This window comes from Chiloscyllium plagiosum, chromosome 25, assembly GCF_004010195.1.
Source record: "Chiloscyllium plagiosum isolate BGI_BamShark_2017 chromosome 25, ASM401019v2, whole genome shotgun sequence".
NCBI classification, from domain to species: Eukaryota; Metazoa; Chordata; class Chondrichthyes; order Orectolobiformes; family Hemiscylliidae; genus Chiloscyllium; species Chiloscyllium plagiosum.
In genome coordinates, this window is record NC_057734.1 from 9,821,794 (window position 1) to 9,827,793 (window position 6,000).

A 6,000-nucleotide genomic window follows, 5' to 3' on the forward strand; every position below is an offset into this window, starting at 1 on the left:
ATAATATTGTTCCATGCAAGTTAGAATTTGTTGAAAGCTACTGGTTTACTGCACTATAGGTGCAATCTTACAAACATTTCCATTAAAACAAGGTCACTTCATTGTGTCAATGATATAGGAATGCACCAACATAATGGCGCTCTTTTAATGTTCTGTGGCTGCCAATTCCTATCACACCTGGCTCTCCAAACCGTCTCCACCAGGCCTGTGCCAGCTTACCAAATAAGCATTGCCAAGTGTCAGTTTCCTACTTTTTCTCCTAAAATCTGCATGTTGTTCCTTTTCAAGTAACCATCTAGTTCCCTTTTTGAATACACAGGCAGTACATTCCAGATCTTAACCACTCACCACATGAAAATATTTGTCCTCTTATTACTTTTCCTTTTATTATTCAATCTGTGCCCTCTTATTCTAGATCCTTTCAAGAGTGGGAACATTTTCTCCCTATTTACATCTCCAGATTTTCCCTCAGCCACCTCTTCAAGGAGAACAGCCCCAGCTTCTCAACCTTCATAACTGAAGTTCCTCATTCGTCAAACCATTCTCATAAACTTCTGCAATTGGTCCAATGACTTTTAACCTTCCCAAAAGTGTGGTGCCTGGTACAGGAGGTAGTACTTTATTTGAGGGTGAACTAGCATTTTTTAAAATAAATTAAGCAAAATCTTTGCTCTTGCTCTCTATGCCTTTAATATTAAAGGCTACAATGCTGAATGCTTTAACTGCTTTCACAATTACGAGGGCACCTTTAATGATCTATGCATTTATACTCCCAGATCTCCCTGCTCCTGCACCCTCTTTAGACTGTACCCTTTGTTTTGCCTATGGTCTTCCAACCAAATAAAGTAACATCACAATTTCTCTGCATTGAAATTCATCTATCACCTATTTGTCCGCTCCAACAACTTGAGTATGCCCTTAGAAAGTTCTATGCTATCACCCTCATTGTTTACAATGCTTCCAAGTTTTACTTCATTCGCAAATTTTGAAATTGTACTGTGCACACCAAGGTCTAGATCATTAATATACATCAAGAAAAGCAAGGATCCTAACACTGACCAGTGCTGAACTCCACTGTTAACCTCCCTAGTCTGAAAAACATCCATTAACCTTTATTGTTTCCTGTCATACAGCCAATTATCCATTCACGTTGTTACTGACTCTTCTATTCTGAGCTACAACTTTGCTCACAATTCTTGTTGTTCACAACAGGATGCACTGTCTCACAGTTAAATTGCCCAAATTACCATGGCCAGCATAAACATGTATTTTCCTTCTCCTGCATTGAACCAGATTTGAAAAAGTAAACTAATTCCAATAACATACTTATCCTAAAACACGAATTATGTTATGAAAGGCTGTATTTCGATAAATACTTCCATATACTTTAATGGCTTTCCCAAATCAAATAAAAGCCAAAAGATCAGTTTGTCTGAAGTTACTTTGCTGACAATTTTCTCCTTTCTGATGGAGAATGTATTAACTATTAGGTGCACTGATTCAAAAACAGAAAATGTTGGAATATTCAACAGGTGAACAGCCAAGGCATTGACCAATGATAGGCAAGAACCTAAAAATAGGAGCTGGAGTAGGCCATGTGACTCCTCAGGCCTGCTCTGCCATTCATAGCTGATCTTATTGTGGACTCAGCTCCACCTACCCGCCAACTCACTATAACCCGTAATTCCTTTCCTGTTCATAAATCTATCTTTGCCTTAACAACATTCAATGAGGTAGCCTCAACTGCTTCACTGCGCAGGGAATTCCACAGACTCTCAACCCTTTAGGTGAAGAAGTTCCACCTCACCTCAGTCCCAAACCTGCTCCCCCTTATTTGCCCCTTAATTCTAGCTTCATTCACCAACAGAACAACCTCCCTACTTCTATCTTATCTCGTCCATTCATAATTTTGTATGTTACAGAAAATCCCTCCTCATTCCTATAAATTCCAATGAATAGAATCTCACGTCTACTCAATCTCTCCTCATAAGCCAACCCCCTCAATTCCGGAATCAACCTAATGAACCTCCTCTGCACCCCGTCCAGTGTCAGTGCATCCTTTCTCAAATAAGACAACCAAAATTGTACAGTGCTCCAGGTGTGGCCACACCACATACAACTACAGAATAACATCCCTGCTTTTAAACTCCAATGAAAGACAATATTTCATTTGACTTACATACCTGTTGAACCTGCAAACTAATGTTTTGTGATTCATGCACAAGGACACTCAGGTCCCTCTGCACAGCCATAATCAGTTAGCATTATTGAGTAGTTACATATGCAAAATGGGTTTCTTCCAACTATCAGCTGCAACTTTGACAAAAAAAGTTTGAAAAGTTTACTGTTAAATGACCATTTAACTCCTTATATGCTGGTCTAAGTGAAAATTGGAACAGCGTGACTTTCTTTACTCTATTTTTGTCAGCTATTCTTTGAAATGCATTGGCTTCAAGCTTTGGAATTCCATCCCTAAATCATCTTTAGGATGCTCCTTCAAAATTACCCTGCTGTTCAAGTGTTGATCACCAGTGTAAACATCTCTTATCTGCCTTGATTTTTTTTAGCTCGTGAAGTTTCCTGCATATTGCAATTACTTATTACAGCACCTTTAATGCAATTATTTTTGTTAGAGTCAAGCACAGGTACGCTTCCAGCAGGGGAGAATGGAAACAATCAGTGAGGGAATGCTGGCTAATTTGCCCACTGCAGTCCAGAAATACTGAGGGTAACTGCTGATTAACATTATCCCTTATCCACTCCTCTTCCCAGCTGAAACAAGTGAACTCAGCAAAGGCTGCTAATCAAACCAGAGACCTTCGTGAATAGACTTTGCACCAAGTTGAGCAACCGATTTGGTTTTGTACCAATGCAAATACTACAGTTCTACAGGAAAATATGATTTAATGAGCAAATGCATGAGCTAGTGCTATACAGTTACACTGATTATTTAATTTCTAAGAAATTTTAACAGAGTCAGGGAAAGTACTAGTGCATTTAGCAGCTTTAAAAGTGGGTAATTCTACAGACATAGATCTGACATATCCCAGGCTGTTAAGGGAGGCTAGCGAGGAGATGTGAAGGGCCTTGGCAGTAATGTTTAAAGCCTTTCTGGTCACAGGTGGTGGGTAAATTATTGGAAAGGATTTTGAGGGACAAACATCTACATGTATTTGGAAAGGCAAGGACTGATTATAGATTGTCAACATGGTTTTGTGCATTGAAAATCATATTTCATTAACTTGATTGAGTTTTTTTGAAGAAGTGACAGATTGATGAAGGCAGAGCAGTGGATGGTGTCTACATGGATTTCAGCAAGGAATTTAACAAGGTTCTGCATTGTAGACTGGTTAGCAACATTATATCATATGGAAACCAGGGGAGAGCTAGCCATTTGGATACAAAATTGGCTTGAAGGTAGATGATAGAGGGTGATAGTGGAGGGTTTGAGTTATAGGGAGAGGCTGGATAGGCCAAGGTTATTTTCCCTGGAGTGGAGGCTGAGGGGTGATCTTATAGAGGTTTATAAAATCGTGAGGGGCATGGACAGGATGAATAGCCAAGGTTTATTTTCTGGGGTAGGGGAGTCCAAAACTAAAGGATATAGGTTTAAGAAGAGCAGGGAAAGATAATGAAATGCACCCAAGGGGCAGCTTTTTCACACAAAGGGTGGTGGGTGCATGGAATAAACTGCCAGAGGTCATGGTGGAGGCTGATATACTTACAACATTTAAAAGACACCTGGATGGGTACATAAATAGGAAGGGTTTAGAGGGATATGAGCCAAATGCTGGCAAATAGGACTAGATTGATTTGGTAAACATAGACAAGTTAGACCTAAGTGCTGTACAATTCTGAGTCTGTGACTCTGTAAGGCGAGGAGCTAAAGAATTGGAGGATTGCTAATGTTATCTCATTGTTAAAAAAAAGGGAGGAAGGGATAGACAAGAAAATTACATGCCAGTCTAACATAGGTAGTGGGGAAGTTATTAATAAGAATTTGGAGGGCAGAATATATCTGCATCTCATAAGATACAGATTAATCAGGGGAGGAAGCATGAGCAAGGAGAATGTTGTGTTTGACAAATTTGATAATGTTTTTTGAGGTTGTAACCAGCAGTACTGATGAGGGTAACACAATTGATATGGTCTTAATCACCTTCAGCAAAGCTTTTGAAGAAGTCCCATGTGGCAGACCGGTCATATAAGAAACAGCTCACAAGACCCAAGGCAAAGTGGCACACTGGATCCAAAGTTGGCTTAGAGGTAAGTAGAAGATGATGGTAAAGGCATGTTTCAGTAACTTCAATGGGCTTCACTGGGCTCGGTGCTGAGGCCTTTCCTGTTGTGAAGTTCAATAATGGTCTAGACATAAATGCAGCGGGATGATTCCAGCACAAATGGCACCAGTTTTAAAATACAGCTTTCTCTCAAAAAAAAATAGCCTTCAGGTTTCTGCTGAAGCCAATATGCATATTACCAAATGGAAATAAACAAAGAACTGTGGCTGTGGAGGTCTGAATCAAATTGCTGCTGAAACTCAGGTCTGGTAGTAACTGTGGGAGAAAACAGAGTTAATGTTTCAAGTTAGGTGACTCTTCAACAGAAGATGATGGGAACACCACCAGAAACCAGGGCAGTGTTTTGAAATTTAATCTGAACAAAAAGCTTGAACCAAGATTCTCAGATATGCTTAAGAATGATGATTTCTTACATTATCAGTGGCGACCTCCAAGTGAAGCGAAGCTGTTGTCTCCTACTTTCTATTTATATCTTTCTCCTGGATAAGTTCCTGGGGTTTGTGGTGATGTCATTTCCTGTTCGTTTTTTGAGGGGTTGATAGATGGCGTCTAGATCTAGGAGTTTGTTTATGGCGTTGTGGTTGGAGTGCCAGGCCTCTAGGAATTCTCTGGTATGTCTTTGCTTAGCCTGTCCCAGGATAGATGTGTTGTCCCAGTTGAAATGGTGATTTTTTTCATCCGTGTGTAGGACTACGAGGGAGAGAGGGTCATGTCTTTTTGTGGCCAGCTGGTGTTCATGTATCCTGGTGGCTAACTTTCTTCCTGTTTGTCCTACGTAGTGTTTGTGGCAGTCCTTGCATGGAATTTTGTAGTTGACGTTGGTTTTGTCCATGGGTTGTAGGTTTGTTAGTTTTTGTTTGAGAGTGTTGGTGGGTTTGAGTGCTACTAGGATTCCGAGGGGTCTTAGTAGTCTGGCTGTCATTTCTGAAACTTCTTTGATGTATGGTAAGGTGGCTAGGGTTTCTGGCTGTGTTTGGTCTGCTTGTCGTGGTTTGTTCTTGAGGAATCTGCGCACTGTATTTTTTTGAGTATCCGTTCTTCTCGAATACGTTGTAAGGTGGTTCTCCTCTGTTTTCTGAAGTTCGTCTGTGCTACAGTGTGTGGTGGCTTGTTGGGATAGTGTTCTGATACAGCTTTGTTTGTGTGTGTTGGGATGGTTGCTGGTGTAGTTAAGTATTTGGTCAGTGTTTGTCGATTATCTGTATATGCAGACTGTGACATATGCAGACTGTCGACTGTGACATCCAGGAATGCGAGTTTGTTGTCGGTTTCTTCCTCCTTAGTGAACTTTATGCCTGTGAGGGTGTTGTTGATGATGTTAAATGTCTCTTCTGGGTCGAAGACACCTTTGTCATCACAAAATGAAACACGATAGAAGAGACATTTAACATCATCGACAACACCCTCACAGGCATAAAGTTCACCAAGGAGGAAGAAACCGACAACAAACTCGCATTCCTGGACATCACAGTCGGAAGAAAGGACAACGGAGAACTACAAACCTGCGTATACAGAAAACCGACAAACACTGACCAAATACTTAACTACACCAGCAACCATCCCAACACACACAAACGAAGCTGTATCAGAACACTATTCCAACGAGCCACCACACACTGCAGCACAGACGAACTACGCAAAACAGAGGAGAACCACCTATACAACGTATTCAAGAAGAACGGATACTCAAAAAATACAG

At 40.6% G+C, this 6,000-nt stretch overlaps 1 protein-coding gene across 4 annotated transcripts in view; it reads right to left on the bottom strand.

Annotated features, from left to right (window-relative positions):
• Positions 1-6,000, bottom strand: part of asphd2 (aspartate beta-hydroxylase domain containing 2) — a 44,779-nt gene that overhangs the window by 33,117 nt on the left and 5,662 nt on the right. For 2 of the 4 annotated variants that reach the window (XM_043715475.1, XM_043715474.1), the window contains one exon: positions 4,160-4,556. The exons of the other annotated variants lie outside the window; for them this stretch is intronic. The gene's annotated coding sequence lies outside the window, so the exon portion shown is untranslated. The remainder of the gene's footprint in view (positions 1-4,159; positions 4,557-6,000) is intronic. 4 annotated transcript variants of the gene reach the window in all.